At 36.3% G+C, this 21,760-nt stretch overlaps 1 long non-coding RNA gene across 1 annotated transcript in view; it reads right to left on the bottom strand.

The window, feature by feature from the left end:
- Window positions 1-15,286: 15,286 nt before the first annotated feature.
- Window positions 15,287-21,760, bottom strand: part of LOC122916206 — a 58,729-nt gene continuing 52,255 nt past the window's right edge. Inside the window, exon 3 of the long non-coding RNA XR_006386143.1 lies at window positions 15,287-15,325. This is a non-coding gene — a long non-coding RNA (uncharacterized LOC122916206). The remainder of the gene's footprint in view (window positions 15,326-21,760) is intronic.

Below are 21,760 nucleotides of genomic sequence, written 5' to 3'. Positions count from 1 at the left end.
CTACCTTTTGTTGATTAGTTCATAGCATAATCTTTTCATAAAGGTCTACCAGAAAGTAATGAAATGATATTTCATTTCATACTGAGAGCACACTGTGTAAATAATTATGAAAGAAAGAAGAAACGTTTGCGGCAATCTAAGTCCCATGAGAAGCATAAAACACACGCAAAAGACATTGCATTTACTATTTTTAATATTTTGAATTACAAGTTTTGGGTATTTTAAATTCTGAGTTAGAAGCAGGGACTTTAAAAAAAATTTCACTATTCAAAATGTGAGGTTTTCACGAAGATTCATCCATTTTTCTAGGAGTTCTACGATCTAAATCTAACCTCTCAGCTGGCTTTTCCCACCTTTTCTTCCTACCATTTTATGTCCAATCTCCTCAGACTCACCAACTGACATCTCTTTTATTGATGCCAGATGTAGTTTTCTCTTAGAAGTTTGTCCCTAAACCTTCATTTGCCAAAGATTACATCCCATTACCCTTTCTAAATGACTTTTCGACTTTGCTTTTCTAAATGTATCAAAATAAACAAAATACAGATTTTAAAAAGTAATTTTGTGGAAACCACAATACTTGCCTTTCTTATATCAATTTCTCTTTCACATGGAGGTCACAGGTACTTTCAGTGACTAATGCTACGGTCCAAACTTTCATTGTCATGGCTTTACTTTACTTCTGTACTGTCCAGGCAAGCGAGGCAGAAACAAGACATCTTTAAAAATCCTGAAAACTAGCACACTGAGTTTCTACTAAGAGCATAATATAGATTTAAGTTTATTAAAACTTAGGGAAAGTAAGCACGGAATGAGCCAGCTCCAGCACTGGAAGGCTATTGAAAGTCACCAAAAACTCTGCCAACAGAGCACAGAGAGCAAAGAAAACAGCAGGGGAAAGTGATCTCTCAAGTGTACAGAAACAAAAATATTGTTTCTTATTTCAAAGACTGCTTACCTCTGAGAACTACCGGTGCCCTGTCTAAACCCCATACTTAAAAATATATTAGTTTTTCCATGAAATAGAAATATAGTATATTAGAAAAATGCCCCGTCCTTACAGCCATCTACAGATTCTTGAGTATATGAGAAGTGTAGGCAGAAACCCAGTCAATGGTTTTGAAACCAAATTGCAGTCTTGAGTCTAGGTAGGAAAAAGTAAGAAGTCAACTGGCCTCATCGCATAGGAGGACAGCCTGCCTCTCCTATTCCAGAGAGAGTGAACGCAGATGCCCCCCTGCTTTGCCAAAACCTCAGGAGGTCAGGAGGTGTATCAGACTCCTTGTAATCCACCCTACTCCCTCTCCACCACCTGATTCCCTCAAGAGTTTTCTGCAGGATTTGACCTACGTTATGCTGCCAGGGCACTGGCTCCGACACGCACTGTGTAATTTCTGCTTTCTCTCAGCGCTTTTCCAATGCCCTGCTGGAAGGCTGTGGCGAAAGTGTGGCATGAACATGTAAAACAGGAGAAATTACCTGCTCACCCACCCAGGGAACTCTGACAAGCAAGAGGGGTGAGTGCTTTTCTTTGGAGATCTTTTGTGGACAGTTTAAGAAGAACTATGTTTACTCCTCAGAAAATAATGGTGGGATTCAACTTCAATGACTATGTCCAGGGAGCAATCAGATAATGTGTGCTTGGGTTAACTCCTCACACTGGTACCTAGCATGCTCCCTAGGTTTGTCTCCCAGAACTCTAAAAATAAACCACCTACACACAAATCTTGAGAGTTCAGCCTCTGCTTTTAATAGAATCCCAAGAGAAGTTAGAGGGGCATCTGAATCCCATTCACAAATACTGGTAGTGGGTTGGTGGTAGAACTCTATTTTCTCAATCTCACAGCCAACGAGATTCATATAGAAGTGTGTATCCAGACATGGGAAAGTCAAGATGTTATTCAGTGCTACTCAAGACTTAAATCTATTGAGATCATCAGTAAAAGTTGCTCCTTTTTCTGGATAATGTTCCAGGGGTTTGACTTCTTTAAACTATTTCGGTGAATCTTAGCCTACAAATATTTCTGCGCCCCCCCCACACCTTATCAAGGTGTCCTATCTTTGATTGTATTTTCCTAGTATCTTAACCAAACTACTGTCCAGCAAATCATTTTCCTTCTGGGTATTTCTTAGCATAAAATTTGGAAACAACCTTATGATCTAGCTGCTCCATGAGTCCAGTTTAAAACAACAACAACAAAACAACAACAACAAACAAACAAACAAACAGACAAAACAACTGAGGCTTAAAATTGTCAAAACAGCTGACTCAAGATGGTCCAAATGGTTCACAGTCTTGATAAATCACTTGGTCTACTCTCTTTATCTCAAAAGGACCCACAGAGCTATAATTATTTCTGGATGGCACTTTAGCATTAAATCAATAAATACAGTAATTCCTCTCTCAGAGATGTTCTCAATGTTTTGTTTTACTCATGTCCCCCAAATAGAGTAATTCTTATGTTCTATGATGTTAATCAGACATCTTACTTTCTTTTCCAAGGAGCTACATATAGTCTAAAAAATTCTATAAAAACATTTTAACAAGGCAATTCTGTATTTTAAATGGTACTTAATAATATCAAAATGATAAAACTAGCATATTTTGGGCAACATAGTCTATCTTGTACAAAGATGATATGCTTGTACAGTAGCAATTTCTTACAACACAAGTCAAATAAGATCATTAATGTCATATTAACTGATTTGTTTTGCCTTTATTAATATGTTCTGGAACCTAGAGGGGGTTGAATTTATCAAACTCCTAAGCTGATTGCGCCATGTCAACTTTGCTTAATAAAAGTTTCCTCTCTTCTGTTCATTCATTTCTTCTCTAATTCTTATGCTTATAGCCTTATATCCCACTTTCCTTCCCCTTCATCCCCAGGCAACAATTTTAATATATTCAATGTGCTTCTGTTTATTTGAATATGCTTTTACAAAATGCAAATAAAATGCAAATAATATAATGTGCAAATATTTTAATTTACTTAAATAGCATTATGTTCTGTATCTCATTATAGTACTCTTTTTTTCACTAAGGATTATGCTTATAGACCCATTCAGAGTTTTGCTTCTGTTTAGAATGTGAAAGCCACAAGAGAACATTGTTCCTACCCCAATAATAAGAAAATCAAAGAAATTATATTGGAACTAGTTTTTTTTCTTTAGTCCATCAATGGGCTGAAGTCTCAAGGAAATGAGGTGAATTGACTTCCAAAGATTGACAAATTCCTCCAAGGAAAGACAGGATGTACAAACTATTTTTGCCCTGGCAAAGCCCAAGATAGAAGAATAATACCCGTAGTAGTAAGGGGAAAACAAAACAAAACAAAACAAAAAACTGAAATGTCAACAAACACATGAAGGCAGAATATGGACTCACATGACAGGTTAAATCCCTGAGAGTCTCAGAAACAGAAGCAATCTCTAGCTACCTACTAGATTTTTCTCATGAGCCTTCAGCATGTGTCCATGAGAAGAAGGGGATATAAGGAGAGACACCTGAGAAACTTTTCCTTAGTAAAGGAAACCTAGAGGTGATGATCACTTGTGGAACAGGCATGAAATGCATGAGAGACTATGACCCTTCTTTCAATTAAAGTAAAAGCTGTCCTCCTTTACATAATGGGCAGGAAGCCTTCCTTACCTATGATCCCAGAAGTAGGTGAGCTTTCAGTGGAGAAGGGATGAAACAAAAGTTGTCTGTCTTCTAGGGAAAACAGGAGATCTCCCTTACTCCTGTTGCAGACAAAGGTTAGCTGCTGCTACTAGAAGTGTAGAAAGTATTTTGTTTCAGACATGTTACACAAGTGCAAAGCAGAGTGTTAATGGTAGCAAGGAATAAGTTTGGGTTTGAAAACCCTTGGGCCAGACTCCCCACCTATGACAGGCAGTTTGACTACTATGTGGAGAGAATGAAAAATGCTGAGAGTGAGCCCCCCCTGTAGTCCCTAGGGTTTAGGGTCACAGGTACTAACAACTAGACTGTTTCAATGCCCAAAAGTTTGACAAAAGCAGAGGAACACAGACTTATAAAGGTGAATATTATATACCTCAGTTTCTACTCTTCTTTTCCAAATATCCAAAATCTAATGAAAAAATGATTTCAAGAGACACAAATGAGAAAAGATTTGCCATCAAAAGCTAAAGCAGTCAACAAAACCAGACTTAGAGATGGTCCATATGCTGAAAATATTTGACATGGCTTTAAAATAACTATAATAGGGGTGCCTGGGTGGCTCAGTGAGTTAAGCCTCTGCCTTCAGCCCAGGTCAAGATCTCAGGGTCAAGATCAGGTCAAGATCTCAGCAGGGAGACTGCTTCCCCCCCCCCTTCTGCCTACCTCTCTGCCTACTTGTGATCTGTCAAATAAATAAATAAAATCTAAAAAAATTTTTTTTAATTAAAAAAATAAATAAATAAAAATAAAAATAAAATAACTTTAATAAATATGTCTACAAAGCTAGTGAAAATAAGGACAACATGGATGAACAGACAGGAATTCTGATGGGAAAATGGATATGTTAGGAACATCAATAGAAAACAACAGAGATTTTTAAAAAATCCTATCAAAGTTAAAATTATAGGCTTCTTTTCAGACTGGACATATTAGGAGTTATCATGAATTAGAGCACATTTTGGTAGAAATTCTCCAAAGTGAAATAAAAATATTGAAAGAGTGACAGAAAGAAGACAACAAATACTGAAGACCACTAGCAAATACTCGAATGTTTAGTGTACTTAGTGTCCCAATATTAGGAGAGAAAAAGAGAACAGAATTGTAGAAACACCTGAAAAGATGATGGATGAAAACTTCACAAAATTAACAAATTAACCATATTAACCAAATTAACAAATTAACCAAAAAACAACAAATTAACTATAGATGTGGGAAACTCAGAGAATGCAGAGCAGGATGAAATGAGGAATAACATATACAGGTACATCTTTAAAAGCCTGAAAAATCAAAGATGAATAGATGTTATTAAATCTGTCCAGGCTAGAAACACATTACATATAGAAAAACAAAGACAACAATAACAGCAGGCATTTCATCAGAAAGTATGCAAGCCAGAAGACCATAATAACGATATATCATACTGAAAGAAACAATGGTTAACCCAGAACTCTAAAATAAATGATAAGAAAATTATTCAAACACAATATGGTGACAGACAACTTTATAACTACACAAAAAATAAATTAACAGATGTAGTAAAAATATAAGAAAACACAAACTATATTTTCCTTACTTTTCACCTCTTTATAAGATAAAGTTCAAACCAAATGATAACAATATATTTTAGGAACTACAATATGTATAAAAGTAAAACATATAACAGTAATAATGTAAATGAAGATGATGTAAAATGGAAGTCTACTTTAGTTTCTTACACAATATGTGAAGTAGTACAATATTCTTTGAAGGTAGATAATTGTACTCTCAAGTCATATACTGGAAACCCTAGAACAATCATTAAAGAAATAAAAAGAAGTAGAAACAATAAGCTGTATATGAAGATAAAATGGAAAAGTGAAAACAGTTAATACCAGCAACTCAAAAAAAAGAAAAGTAGAACAGAAACAGATGGGAAAATTAAAAACAAAAAGTAAGAAGATTTATCAATATTGTCATATCAATGCCATATCACTATGACATAGCAGTTCTAACATATCAATAATTACTTTAGATGTAATTTATTTAAACACTGTAATAAAAGCTGGAGATTGAAAATTTAAGTAACAAAGACAACCAATTACAAGCTGTTGAAAAGATGATGGAAAATGAAAAGAATAATGAAAAGAAAATCGTAGCAACTACATAAACAGAAAAAAAAAGCATGCTCTAAAACAAGAAATCTTACCAGAGAGTAAAATCAATGAATTGATACTTAAGAAACATTCAGCACAACTTGAGAATCAACAATGTATTTTCAAGTGGACAAAAAACATTTAGCAAGAGAGACTATAACCTTAAAGATTAAACCTCAACAAATGTAAAGGAATTGAAATCAGACAAAACACATTATCTGACTACAACATAGCTGAACCATGAATATAAATAACAGTATGTATGGAAAATTCTCAAGTAATCACAAAGTAAACAACACATTTCTATGTAGCCTCTGGTACAAAGAAACCTTGTCTGGTACAACAGATATTAGATGATATTTTGAAGTGAATGGATATGAAAACCTAAACCAATACTTATGGAACACAGCTAAAGCAAGACTTAGACTCAAATTTGTAAAATAAATGCTTACATTATAAGATAAGAAAGTTCTGAGAATAATGATAATGGCTTCCTATTTAATAAACTGGAAAGACAAGAACAAAGTAATTGCAAAGCAAGCAGAAGAAAAAAAGTGCCCCCCCAAAAAAAAGTTAAAACCAAAGAAGAAGAAAAATAGGAGAAAAATATTTTTTAAGATTAATGAACCAGGTAAAACTCTAGGAAGATTTATAAAGAAAAATACAGCTTACTGGTGTCAGGGAAAAAAAGAGAGTACAGCACTGTTATCTCCTATAGGCATTAAGTAAATAATTAGGAAATAATATAAAGTACTTTATGATAATACATTTGAGAACCACATAAAATGGACAGTTCATTGAAAGATATAAATTACCAAATCTCCCTCAAGAACAAATTTATACATGAATATCAAGGAAATTAAATATATATATACTTCTCAAAAATCAAACTCCAAGGTCAGTTGCTTTGACAATAAATTCTACCAAACCTTTAAGGACTAAACACCAATTATATACAAACTTTTCTATAAAATACAATATTAATAACACTTCCTACCACATTTTATGAGATTGTATTATCCTGATAAGAGACATTACAAGAAAAGTGCAGATTAATACACTAATAGGGTCAAAATTATTAACGAAGTATTATCTAAGTCCAACAATATATAAAATACATGGCTAGCTTCATCCAGTAATGAAATAATTTTGTAACACTTGAAAACCCATCAGTATGATTCACCAATAACTACATACAACAGAAAACTGCAAAATCACATGATTTATTTAATGGACATACAAAAAGCATTTGAAAAAAGTTAAGATCATAAAAATTCTCAGTTAAGGGGAGGAGTCAAGATGGTGGAGAAGTAGCAGGCTGAGGCTACATCAGGTAGCAGGAGATCAGCTAGATAGCTTATCTAAACATTGCAAACATCTACAAATCCAACAGCAGATCAAAGAGAAGAGGAACAGCAATTCTAGAAACAGAAAATCAACCACTTTCTAAAAGGTAGGACTGGCAGAGAAGTGAATCCAAAGCGATGGGAAGATAGACCGTGGGGGGAGGGGCCGGCTCCTGGCAAGCGGCAGAGCAACAGAGCACAAAATCGGGACTTTTAAAAGTCTGTTCCACTGAGGGACATCGCTCCAGAGGCTAAACCAGGGTGAAGCCCACACGGGGTCAGCGTGGCCCCAAGTCCCGCAGGGTCACAGAAGGATCGGGGGTGTCTGAGTGTGGCAGAGCTTACAGGTATTAGAACGGGGAAGCCTGCTACAGAGACAGAGCCGACAGTGAGCTCCCAGCTCGGGGTTACCTTGAACTGGTCGCAGCCTGGGTGAGCTCGGGGCGCGGCCGAAGGCCAGGGAGACGGGAGTAAATGGGCGCTGTTCTCTGAGAGTGCTGGGCCAGAGACTGGGAGGCCACCATTTTCATTCCTGTCCTCCGGAACTCTACGGAAAGCGCTCAGGGAAAAAAAGCTCCTGAAATCAAACCCGAGCGGATTACTCAGCCCGGCCCCTGGCAAGGGCGGTGCAATTCCGCCTGGGGCAAAGACGCTTGAGAATCACTACAACAGGCCCCTCCCCCAGAAGATCAACAAGAAATCCACCCAGGACCAAGTTCACCTAACAAGGAGTGCAGGTTCAATACCAAGGAGAGCAGCAGAATTCCAGAGGAGGAGAAAGCAAAGCACGGAACTCATGGCTTTCTCCCCATGATTCATTAGTCTTCCAGTTAATTTAATATGTTTTTTTCTCTTTCAATTTTTTTTCTTCTGCTGCTAAATTTTTTTTACTTTTACCCTTTTCTTTCTTTCTTTTTTTTTTTAAAGATTTTATTTATTTATTTGACAGAGAGAGATTACAAGTAGACAGAGAGGCAGGCAGAGAGAGAGAGAGAGGGAAGCAGGCTCCCTGCTGAGCAGAGAGCCCGATGCGGGACTCGATCCCAGGACCCTGAGATCATGACCTGAGCCGAAGGCAGCGGCTTAACCCACTGAGCCACCCAGGCGCCCTACCCTTTTCTTTATAACGTTTTTTAACTAGTTTATCTAATACATATATATTCTTTTTTATATTTTTTCTTTATTTGTTTTCTTTTTTTAATTGTTTCATTTTTTTTTTCTGAACCTCTTTTTATCCCCTTTCTCCCCCCCCCCACGATTTGGGGGTCTCTTCTGATTTGGTTAAATTGTATTTTCCCGGGGTCTTTGCCACCCTTTTAGTATTTTACTTGCTCCTTCATATACTCTTATCTGGACAAAATGACAAGGCGGAAAAATTCACCACAAAAAAAAAAAAAAAAAAAAAGAACAAGAGGCAGTACCAAAGGCTAGGGACCTAATCAATACAGACATTGGTAATATGTCAGATAGAGAGTTCAGAATGATGATTCTCAAGGTTCTAGCCGGGCTCGAAAAAGGCATGGAAGATATTAGAGAAACCCTCTTGGGAGATATAAAAGCCCTTTCTGGAGAAATAAAAGAACTAAAATCTAACGAAGTTGAAATCAAAAAAGCTTCTACGGGGGTGCAATAAAAAATGGAGGCTCTCACTGTTAGGCAGTGAGATAAATGAGGCAGAAGAAAGAATTAGTGATATAGAAGATCAAATGAAAGAGAATAAAGAAGCTGAGCAAAAGAGGGACAAACAGCTACTGGACCACGAGGGCAGAATTTGAGAGATAAGTGACACCATAAGATGAAACAACATTAGAATAATTGGGATTCCAGAAGAAGAAGAAAGAGAGAGGGGAGAAGAAGGTATATTGGAGACAATTATTGGAGAGAATTTCCCCAATATGGCAAAGGGAACAAGCATCAAAATCCAGGAGGTGCAGAGAACTCCCAAAATCAACAAGAATAGGTCCACACCCCGTCACCTAATAGTAAAATTTACAAGTCTTAGTGACAGAGAGAAAATCCTGAAAGCAGTCTGGGAAAAGAAGTCTGTAACAATGTAAATGTTACAATCTAATGTAAAAATATTAGATTGGCATCAGACTTAGCCAGAGAGATCTGGCAGGCCAGAAAGAGCTGGCATGATATATTCAGAGCACTAAATGAGAAAAATATGCAGCCAAGAATACTATATCCAGCTAGGCTATCACTGAAAATAGAAGGAGAGATTAAAAGCTTCCAGGACAAACAAAAACTGAAAGAATTTGCAAACACCAAACCAGCTCTACAGGAAATATTGAAAGGTGTCTTCTAAGCAAAGAGAGAGCCTAAAAGTAGTAGATCAGAAAGGAACAGAGACAATATACAGTAACAGTCACCTTACAGGCAATACAATGGCACTAAATTCACATCTCTCAGTAGTTACCCTGAATGTTAAGGGGCTAAATGTACCAACCAAAAGACACAGGGAATCAGAATGGATAAAAAAAACAAAACCCATCTATATCTTGCCTACAATTAACTCATTTTAAACCTGAAGACACCTCCAGAATTTAAAGTGAGGGGGTGGAAAGAAATTTACCATGCTAATGGACATAAGAAGAAAGCAGGGATGGCAATCCTTATATCAGATCAATTAGATTTTAAGCCAAAGACTATAATGAGAGATGAGGAAGGACACTATATCATACTCAAAGGGTCTGTCTAACAAGAAGTTCTAACAATTTTAAATATCTATGCCCCCAACGTGGGAGCAGCCAACTATATAAACCAATTAATAACAAAATCAAAGAAACACATCAACAATAATACAATAATAGTAAGGGACTTTAACATTCCCCTCACTGAAATGGACAGATCATCCAAGCAAAAGATCAACAAGGAAATAAAGGCCTTAAATGACACACTGGACCAGATGGACATCACAGATATATTCAGAACATTTCATCCCAAAGCAAGAGAATACACATTCTTCTCTAGTGCAAATGGAACATTCTCCAGAATAGATCACATCCTGGGTCCTAAATCAGGTCTCAACTGGTATCAAAAGATTGGGATCATTCCCTGCATATTTCAGACCACAATGCTCTGAAGCTAGAAATCAATCACAAGAGGAAATTTGGAAAGAACCCAAATGCATGGAGACTAAACAGCATCCTTCTAAAGAATGAATAGGTCAACCAGGAAATTAAAGAAGAATTGAAAAAATTCATGGAAACAAATGATATTGAAAACACAATGGTTCAAAATCTGTGAGACACAACAAAGGCGGTCCTGAGAGGAAAATATATAGCGGTACAAGCCTTTCTCAAGAAACAAGAAATGAGGCGCCTGGGTGGCTCAGTGGGTTAAGTCACTGCCTTCGGCTCAGGTCATGATCTCAGGGTCCTGGGATCGAGTCCCACGTCTGGCTCTCTGCTTAGCAGGGAGCCTGCTTCCCCCTCTCTCTGCCTGCCTCTCTGCCTACTTGTGATCTTTCTCTCTGTCAAATAAATAAATAAAATCATTAAAAAGAAAAAAAAGAAAAGAAACAAGAAAGGTCTCAGGTACACAACCTAACCCCACACTTAAAGGAGCTGAAGAAAGAACAAGAAAGAAACCCTAAACCCAGCAGGAGAAGAGAAATCATAAAGATCAGAGCAGAAATCAATGAAATAGAAACCAAAAGAAACAGATGAACAAATCAACGAAACTAGGAGCTGGTTCTTTGAAAGAATTAATAAAATTGATAAACCCCTGGCCAGACTTATGAAAAAGAAAAGAGAAAGGACCCAAATAAATAAAATCATGAATGAAAGAGGAGAGCTCACAAGTAACACCAAAGAAATACAGACAATTATAAGAACATACTATGAGCAACTCTACGCAAAGAAATTTGACAATCTGGAAGAAATGGATGCATTTCTAGAGACATATAAACTACCACAACTGAACCAGGAAGAAATAGAAAACCTGAACAGACCCATAACCAGTAAGGAGATTGAAACAGTGATCAAAAATCTCCAAACAAACAAAAGTCCAGGGCCAGGCTGCTTCCCAGGGGAATTCTATCAAACATTTAAAGAAGAACTAATTCCTATTCTCCTGAAACTTTTCCAAAAAATAGAAATGGAAGGAAACTTCCAAACTCATTCTATGAGGCCAGCATCACCTTGATCCCCAAACCAGACAAGGATCCCATCAAAAAAGAGAATTACAGACCAATATCCTTAATGAACACAGATGTGAAAATTCTCACCAAAATACTAGCCAATAGGATTCAACAGTACATTAAAAGGATTACTCACCACGACCAAGTGGGATTTATTCCAGGGCTGCAAGTTTGGTTCAACATCGGCAAATCAATCAATGCGATACAACACATCAATAAAAGAAAGAATTAAAACCATATGATACTCTCCATAGATGCTGAAAAAGCATTTGACAAAGTACGGCATCCCTTCCTGATCAAAACTCTTCAAAATGTAGGGATCGAGGGCACATACCTCAATATCATCAGAGCCAACTATGAAAAACCCACCACAAATATCATTCTTAATGGAGAAAAACTGAAAGGTTTTCTGCTAAGGTCAGGAACATGGCTGGGATGTCCATTGTCACCACTGCTATTCAACATAGTACTAGAAGTCCTAGCCTCAGCCATCAGACAACAAAAGGAAATTAAAGGCATCCAAATCAGCAAAGAAGAAGTCAAACTATCATGCTTCACAGATGATATGATACTATATGTGGAAAACCCAAAAGACTCCACTCCAAAACTGCTAGAACATATGTAGGAATTCAGTCAAGTGTCAGGATAGAAAACCAATGCACAGAAATCAGTTGCATTACTCTACACCAACAACAAGACAGAAGACAGAGAAATTAAGGAGTCAATCCCATTTACAATTACACCCAAAACTATAAGCTACCTAGGAATAAACCTAACCAAAGAGGCTAAGACTCTATACTCAGAAAACTATAAAGTACTCATGAAAGAAATTGAGGAAGACACAAAGAAATGGAAAAGTATTCCATTCTCCTGGATTGGAAGAACAAATATTGTGAAAATGTCTATGCAACCTAAAGCAATCTACATATTTAATGCAATTCCTATCAAAATACCATCCATTTTTTTTCAAAGAAATGGAACAAATAACCCTAAAATTTATATGGAACCAGAAAAGACCTCTATTAGCCAAAGGAATATTGAAAAAGAAAGCCAAAGTTCGTGGCATCACCATTCCGGACTTAAGCTCTATTACAAAGCTGTCATCGTCAAGACAGCAAGGTACCGGCACAAAAACAGACACATAGATCAATGGAACAGAATAGAGAGCCCAGAAATAGACCCTCAACTCTATGGTCAACTAATCTTTGACAAAGCAGGAAAGAATGTCCAATGGAAAAAAGACAGCCTCTTCAATAAATGGTGTTGGGAAAATTGGATAGCCACATGCAGAAAAATGAAATTGGACCATTTCCTTACACCACATACAAAAATAGACTCAAAATGGATGAAGGACCTCAATGTGAGAAAGGAATCCATCAAAATCCTTGAGGAGAACACAGGCAGCAACCCCTTCGACCTCAGCCGCAGCAACATCTTCCTAGGAACATCGCTAAAGGCAAGGGAAGCAAAGACAAAAATGAACTATTGGGATTTCATCAAGATCAAAAGCTTTTGCACAGCAAAGGAAACAGTTAACAAAACCAAAAGACAACTGACAGAACGGGAGAAGATATTTGCAAATGACATATCAGATAAAGGGCTAGTGTCCAAAATCTATAAAGAACTTAACAAAGTCAATACCCAAAGAACAAATAATCCAATCAAGAAATGGGCAGAGGACATGAACAGACATTTCTGCAAAGAAGACATCCAGATGGCCAACAGACGCATGAAAAAGTGCTCCATATCACTCAGCATCAGGGAAATACAAATCAAAACCACAATGAGATATCACCTCACACCAGTCAGAATGGCTAAAACGACCAAGTCAGGAAATGAGAGATGCTGGCGAGGATGTGGAGAAAGGGGAACCCTCCTACACTGTTGGTGGGAATGCAAGCTGGTGCAACCACTCTGGAAAACAGCTTGGAGGTTCCTCAAAATGTCGAAAATAGAACTACCCTACAACCCAGCAATTTTACTCCTGGGTATTTACCCTAAAGATACAAATGTAGTGATCTGAAGGGGCATGCACACCCAAATGTTTATAGTAGCAATGTCCACGATAGCCAAACTATGGAAAGAACCTAGATGTCCATCAACAGATGAATGGATAAAGAAGATGTGGTATATATACACAATGGAATACTATGTAGCCATCAAAAGAAATGAATCCTTGCCATTTGCGACCACATGGGTAGAACTAGAGGGTATCATGCTTAGCAAAAATAAGTCAGTCGGAGAAAGAAAACTATCATATGATCTCCCTGATATGAGAAGTGGATATGCAACATGGGAGGTTAAGGGGGTAGGAGAAGAATGAATGAAACAAGATGGGATTGGAAGGGAGACAAAACATAAGTGACTCTTAATCTCACAAAACAAACTGAGGGTTGCTGGGGGGAGGGGGGTTGGGAGAAGGGGGGTAGAGTTATGGACATTGGGGAGGGTATGTGCTTTGGTGAGTGCTGTGAAGTGTGTAAACCTGGCGATTCACAGACCTGTACCCCTGGGGATAATAATACTTTGTATGTTTATAAAAAATAAAAATAATTTAAAAAAAACTCAATTAACTGCTAACTTCCTTAGACTAATTAAAGATCTATGAAAAGCCAACAGTAAATATTTTAATGAGTAATGAAAGATAGAATTCTTTACCTCTATGATTAAAAAAAAAATGTTTAATCTTACCTTTTTCATTAGACTTCTACTGGAGGTTCCAGAAAACTCAAAATTAGTGGGGGGAGTTGACGGGGAGATGAATAAAGGTGGTCAGAAAGCACTAACTTCCAGTTATAAAATAAATGTCATGGGGATATAATGCACAGCATGGTGCTGTGTTAATAACATTATATTGTATATTTGAAAGTTGCTAAGAAAGGAGGTCTTAAAAGTTGTCAGAAGACAAATAAATTTAACTAAGTGGTGATAGAGATTAACTAGACATATGGTGGTGTTTATTTCACAACGCATACATGTACTGAATTATTATGCTGTTCATCTAAAACTAGTATGTTATAGGGCATCTGGGTGGCTCAGTGAGCTAAGTCTCTGCCTTCAGCTCAGGTCATGATCTCAGGGCCCTGGGATTAAGCCCAGCATTGGGCTCTCTGCTCGCCAGGGAGCCTGCTTCGCCCCCCTCTCTCTGCCTGCCTCTGCCTACTTGTGATTTCTGTCTGCCAAATAAATAAATACAATCTTTAAAAAATAAATAAAATAATAAAACCATATGTTATATTTCAATTTTGTCTCAACTAAAAACTCAAAAAACCAACTATCAATACCCAACAGTAAAGAACAACTGATCTAAATAGAAAATAGGCAGTATACCTTTGGGGGCGCCTGGGTGGCTCAGTGGATTAAGCTGCTGCCTTCAGTTCAGGTTGTGATCTTAGGGTCCTGGGATTGAGCCCTGCATCAAGCTCTCTGCTCAGTGGGGAGCCTGCTTCTCCCTCTCTCTCTGCCTGATTCTCTGCCTACTTGTGATCTCTGTCAAATAAATTTAAAAAAAAAAATCTTTGGGGCACCTGGGTGACTCAGTGGTTTAAGCCTCTGCCTTCAGCTCGGGTCATGATCCCAGAGTCCTGGGATTGAGCCCCACGTCCGATCTCTGCTCAACGGGGAGCCTGCTTCCCCCACTCTCTCTCTCTGCCTGCCTCTCTGCCTGCTTGTCATCTCTGTCAAATAAATAAATAAAATCTTAAAAAAAAAAGAAAATAGGCAAAAGACATGAAGAGACATTTTACTGAAATGGATATATATGGCAAGCAATCACACGAAAAGATATTCAACCATTAAGAAATGTAAATCAAACCACCAATTGGATGGCTACAAAAACAAAACAAAACAAAACAAAACAAAATATCAGGCACTGGCATATATATGAAGTGATTAAACCTCTCATCCTTGGTTGATGGGGCATGTTAAATGCAACAATACTTTGGAAAACAGAATGATAGGTTCTTAAAAAGTTAGGCACTCACCAGTATATGATTAAGCCATTCCACTCCTAGAAATTGACCTAAAAGAAAAGAAAATGTGTCATTTCAAAGATCTTTATTTAGATGTTTATAGCAACTCTGTGTGTAGTAGCCAAAAATTGGAAGCAGCATAAACGTTCAACAGGTAAATGAATACACAAACTAGTATAGCCATATGATAGAATGCTAAGTAATAATAAAAAGGGATTATTAACACATGTAACAGCATGGATCAGTTTCAAAATAATTATGATGAGTGAAAGAAAACAAATAAATAATATATGCTATGATTTTATTTATACAAATACTCTAGGATATGTAAACTAATCTATAGTGACAGAAGTCAGAAAAGCTATTATTATAAATTAAATAGGATATATGTTCTATTAACAGATTTATAAAGATAAAATCTCCATACAGTACATTGAGCAGATTTAAAAGGATATGTATTTTATTTCAATTTTCATTTATATATGTATATATACTATTATGTATATATGCATTATATATACATATGGTTCATGTTTGTGTAGATATATACACTATATACATATATACATATCTGTACATATATACACTATATATATATCTGTAGATATATACACTATATACATATATACATATGTATATACATAGGTATATATATACATATATACATATCTATGTATATACATACACATACATAAATACATAATGTTAAGACTGCCTTAATTTCCAGAGTTAAGCAGTTGAGAGCAATATTCCCTATTATATTAAAAAAAATAACTTATAGGAAAAAATTAACGCAGAACATATTGGAAAGGGGAAGTAATTTGACATATCCTCTACATAAAAAATCCCAAGAAATCCAGAGAAGGGCCACTCGAGGAAGAGATTTATCAAGGTCACAGAATACACATCAAGAAACAAAAATCAATTGCATTTTTATATGCTGGCAAATAAAATAAGTGGCTTTAAATTTTAAAAACAATATGCTCACAATGCTTCATCAATAAGCATGAAATACTTCAGGGTCAATTTAACAAAATACAAGCAAGACCTGTACACTGAAAACTCAAAACACTGTTGACAGAAATCAAGTATATGAAGAAACTGACCCATATTTATCATCAGAAGTCTTGTATTTAATATGCTTCTCTTCATATTTATTGATATAAAATTCAGTAAAATGTCAACCAAAACTCTGGTAATATTTTATGTTAATTGGGAAACTGACTCTGAAAATTATATTGAAAAGCTAAGGACAGAAAATTGCAAAAAAATAATGTGGAAAAGAACAAAGCTGAATTCCACTACCACATGTCAATACTTACTGTAAAGCTATAGTAGTCAGTAAATCTTAAAGGTCTTATATACACCATTTGAAATTAGATAGATAGATAGATAGGAAGACAGCATGACCATAGATCTGTCAATGGAACAAAATAGAAATTCATCCACACAAACATGCATATATGGTGTCAAGTTAATTCAATAAAGAAAAAGGCTATTGATCCTTACCTAAAACCCTACCCAAAAATCAATTCAAAATGATTATAAACCAAAGTCTAAGTCATAAAAGACATAGAAGTAAACACTAAAAATTGTTTAAGACAAATTATATCTTAGATATGATACCAAAAACAAAAATCATAAAAGAAGAAAATTAGATAAACTGGATTACATGGAAATAAAGAAAATGTCTATTCTCAAAGATGCTGTTAGAAAATGAAAATAGAAGCCAGAGACAGGTTTGCAGAAGACATATCTACTGAAGGACTGATAGCCACAATATAAAAAGAACTTTTACAACTGAATGGAAGACGACAAGAACGCTAATAAAAAAAAGGACAAAAAATTGGTTGTGACACTTCAACATAGATAAACAAACAGCTCATCAAGTGTATGAAAGTGACACTCAAATACATTAGCCATCAAGAAAACATAAATAAAATCTATAACAATATACTAGTAAATATCTGCTAGAATGACTAAAACTAAGAAGTGTGACATTAGCAAAATATGATGTAAAGCTTGAGCTACTGGGACTCTTATGCATTGCTAATGGGAATGTAAAATGGTGTGATCCCTTGAAAATCACTTCAGCAATTTCTCATCTAGTTCCATATACACTTTCCACAGGATGCAGGTATTCAACTCCCAGGTACTTATTCCAAAGAAATGAACACATACGTTCACACAAGTATGTATATGCAAATGTTCACAACAGCGTATTCAAAATAGTCCAGATCTGGAAATAACCCAAATATCCTTCACCTGGTGGAAGAAGAAACACATTTTGGTTTCAACCCCATAATGCAATACTAACAATACCAAAAACTGTTGATATGTTCATATCAGAAGAATCTCAGAAACACACTGTTAACAGAAAAAAATCTGGATAAAACAGACTACCGTACAGTATGATTCTGTGTCTATAATAGGGTAAAAGCAAAACTGTGGGGATAGGAAATAAATCCACATACATCCATGGAGATGATCGTATCATTTTCTTTCATTCTATGAACATGATGTATCACACTGATTGATTTATATATATTAAACCAACTTTGCATCCCAGAAATAAATCCCACTTGATCTTGGTGAATGATCCTTGCAGTGTGCTGATGATTGGTAGTATCTTTATTGACAATTTTGGTCTTTGCATTCGTCAAGGATATTTGTCTCTAGTTTTACAGTATTGTCCTTTCACAGTTTTGGTATCAGCATAATGCTGGCCTTGTACAATGAGTCTGAGGGCCTTCTCTGACTCTTTGACAGATACTAATTCTTTCAATGTTTGATGACATGAATTGGCAAAGCCATTTGATCCTGGGCTTTTCTTTTGGGGAAGTTTTTGATTCCTGATGCAATCACCTTACTAACAACTGGTCTGCTCAGATGTTCTATTTCTTCCTGATTCAGTCTTGCTACGTTGCAGTTTTCTGAAATTTTCCGTTTCTTCTAAGTCGCTCAGTTTGTTTGGTAGTTGCCTCTTAGAGTCCTTTCAATTTCTATGGTATCAGCTGTAATATCTCCTTTTTTATTTATAGTTTTGTTGATCTGGATTCTTTCGCTTTTTCCCTTGGTTGGTCTAGCTGATTTGTCAATTCTGCTCATCTTTTCCAAGAACACCGTCTTAGTTTGGTTAATTTTTCTCTGTAGATTTTTTTGTTCTCTGTTCCATTTATTTCTGCTTCAACCTTCACAATTCCTTTCTTCTGCCAACTTTGGCTTCACTTTGTTCTTCTTTTCCTAGTTCTTTAAGGCACAGACAGGTTATTTATTTGGGTTCTTTTTTGTTACTTACTGGAGGAGTTTCTTACTTTGAATCTCCTTAGAACTGTATTTGCTGAATCCTGTAAGTTCTGGTATGTTGCTTTTCCATCTTTGTTTATTTCAAGAAACTGAGAGAGGGGAAATAGGAGGGGGAGACAAACCACGAGAGACTGTGAAGTCTGAGAAACAAACTGAGGGTTTTGGAGGGGAGAGAGGGTGGGGGCTGGGTGGGCCTGGTGGTAGGTATTAAGGAGGGCATGTATTACATGGAGCACTGGGTGTGGTCCATAAACAATGAATTTTGGAACAGTGAAAAGAAATAAAATAAAATAAAATGGAAAAAAAAAGAAACTTTTATTTCCCCTTAATTTTTTCTCTGATCTACTGGTTGTTCTGGGAGTATCACTTAACATTTATGTGTTCATGAATTTTCAAGTTTTCCTGTTGTTACTGATCTCCAGTTTTAAGCCACTGTGATCATAAAAGATACATGATATGATTTCAATCCTCTTGAATCTGCTAAGAATTATTTCATGGTATAACATATGGTTCTAGGAAATGTTTCATGTTCATTTGAGAAGAGAGGAGTCTGCTGTTATTGAATAGAATGTTTTGTGGATCTATAATGTCCATTTGGTCTATAGTGTTGTTTAAATCTGCAGTTTCCTGATTGACTTTCTGTCTGGATGGTTTATCCACTGTTGAGAATGGGGTATTAAAATGCTCAATTATTATCGTATTACTGTTTATTTCTCCTTTTAGCTCTGTTAGTTTTGTCTTCATATGTTTAGGTACTCCAATGATGGCATGTAAATATTTATAATTATTCTAACGTCTTCATGGATTGGCCCCTTCACATCATTATATAATGATCTCTTTGGTCTCTTTTTCCCATTTTTAGTTTACAGTCTATTTTGTCTGATGTAAGTAGAGCTACCTCTGGTTTTTGTTGTCATTTTGGAACATTTGTTTAAAACATCTCATTCCATCCAATCATCACTCTCAGTATATGTGTGCCTTTAATGCTAAAGTGAATCTTTTGCAGGCAGCATTTTGTTGGATTTTGTTTAATACATTCAGACATTCTTTGTCTTCTGATTGGATAAATTAATCTGTTTACATTTAAGGTACCTGCTAATAGGTAAGGGTTTACTACTGCCATTGTGTTACTTCTTTTCTGGTTGTTTTATAGATCTGTTTTATTTTTTGTTTGTTTGTTTGTTGATCCTACTATCTTCTTTTGTGTGTTTTGATGTCCTTTGGCGGTGAAACCCTTTTGACTTCTCTATTGTGTCCTTCCATGTAATTACTGTAAGATTTGTCCTCATGGTTACTGTAAGGCTTACATAAAATATCTTCAACTAATGACACCCTATTTTAAACTGATAACTTCAATAGAATTCATGTATGTCACAGTTTTACCTCTCCCATCATATACTAAGTTATTGCTATTATAACTGACATAATTTTTATACTGTGTATCTGATAACAGATTCTATTTATGGGTGTTTTTGCTATTTTGTTTTCTTAACTTGAGTTATAAGTCATACACAACTACTACCATATTGCAGATTCTAACTATCACTATGTCTTTACCATACCAGGGAGATTTATACTACTTTTTTTTAATGTTAAATAGTGTTCTTTTTTTATTATTTAAAGATTTTTATTTATTTATTAGACAGACAGATCACAAGTAGGCAGAGAGGCAGGCGGAGAGAAAGAGAGGAGGGAGCAGGCTCCCAAATGAGAAAGGAGCCCGATGCGGGGCTCAATCCCAGGACCATGGGATCATGACCTGAGCCGAAGCAGAGGCTTTAACCCACTGAGCCACCCAGGTGCCCCTAAATAGTGTTCTTTTATTGCCATTCTAAGAACAGTTATAGCACTCCTTGCAATGTAAGTCTGGTGGTAATTAACTTCTTCACCTTTTGTTGGTTTGAGAAAGGCTTTATTCCTCCTTTATTTCTGAAGGACAACCACTGAGTATAGCATTCTTGGTTGGTCGTTATTATTTTTCAATATTTTTAGTATGTTAACCCATTATATCCTGGCCTGAAAAGTTTTTGTTGAGCATTTACCAAAAATCTTATGATCTTATGGGAGTTTTTTATGTAACTATTTTTTTTCCTGTTCTTTACTTCCTTTGCCCTTTTTCATTCTTCTCTCTTTTTTGCTTCTCAGCATGGGCAATTTTCATTGTCTTGTTCTCCAGGTCACTGATTCCTTCTCCTGCATGGCCAATCGATTTTGAAGTTCTGTTATATTCTTTAGTTCAGTTAACGTATTTTTCAACTCTAGGATATCTATTTTTGATTTTGTTTTTGATGGTTGCTGTTTCCTTATCAAATTTATTGTTTTGATTATATATTGTTTCCCTAATTTCATTTAGTTATCTGTGTTTTCTTATAGTTCACTAAACTTCCTGAAGAGGATTATCCTGAATTTTTTAACTGTTGGTTCATAGATCTCCATTTCCTTAGAGTCAGTTATTAGAGCTTTATTAGTATCCTTTAGTGTTGTCTTATTTAAATATATTTATTTATATTTCATGATCCTTGATTCTTTATGTTGGTACCTGTACAATTGAGTAATGGGGCTCTTCTTCCAGACTTTACAGGTTTGCTCTGTCAGAGAGTGTTCTTTACTAGCCAGCTCAGTTTGGGTTTTGGGTGTGTCTACTGATAACATCTTTGGACAGCAGAACCTTTGTTATGGTCTATTTTGGGGTGAAGCAACTGATTACACTCTGAAGATGGAAATGAGAGGATATACCACTGGCCAACAACAGTTGGAATGGCTTGCTGACTTAGTTACCTACACAACTGGGATTGCAAGATAGGTTCCATGATTTCTTTAATTCTCCAGTAAGGCTTACTAAATGGTCAGGACTGGGTACTATATTCGGTAACAGATAGAGCTATGAATGACCTTCCCTGCCCTGGAAGGGCAGCAGGACAAGGCCCAGGGTCAGTATAGCTCACTGGTTGTGGGCCCAATCCAGGCCTGAGTGTGCACTGAAATCCCTGGTCAGGCGAGGTCACCTGTTTTGCTCTGCAGATGGAGGAAGTCACAGGCTGTATTCAGTATTCAAGGGCCGCTATGTGTCAGACTTTTGAATACACCAACTAGCTTCCCATGTGCACTGGTTTGGTTTCCTGGTTGGACAGGTTGAAGACTGTATTCAGCAATGAGCAAGGCTATGAATTAGATTCCTT

Source organism: Neovison vison, chromosome 1 (genome assembly GCF_020171115.1).
Source record: "Neovison vison isolate M4711 chromosome 1, ASM_NN_V1, whole genome shotgun sequence".
Lineage (NCBI taxonomy): Eukaryota > Metazoa > Chordata > Mammalia > Carnivora > Mustelidae > Neogale > Neogale vison.
Note: the sequence above shows the minus strand (reverse complement) of the source record. Positions and strands in the feature narration are given on the sequence as shown.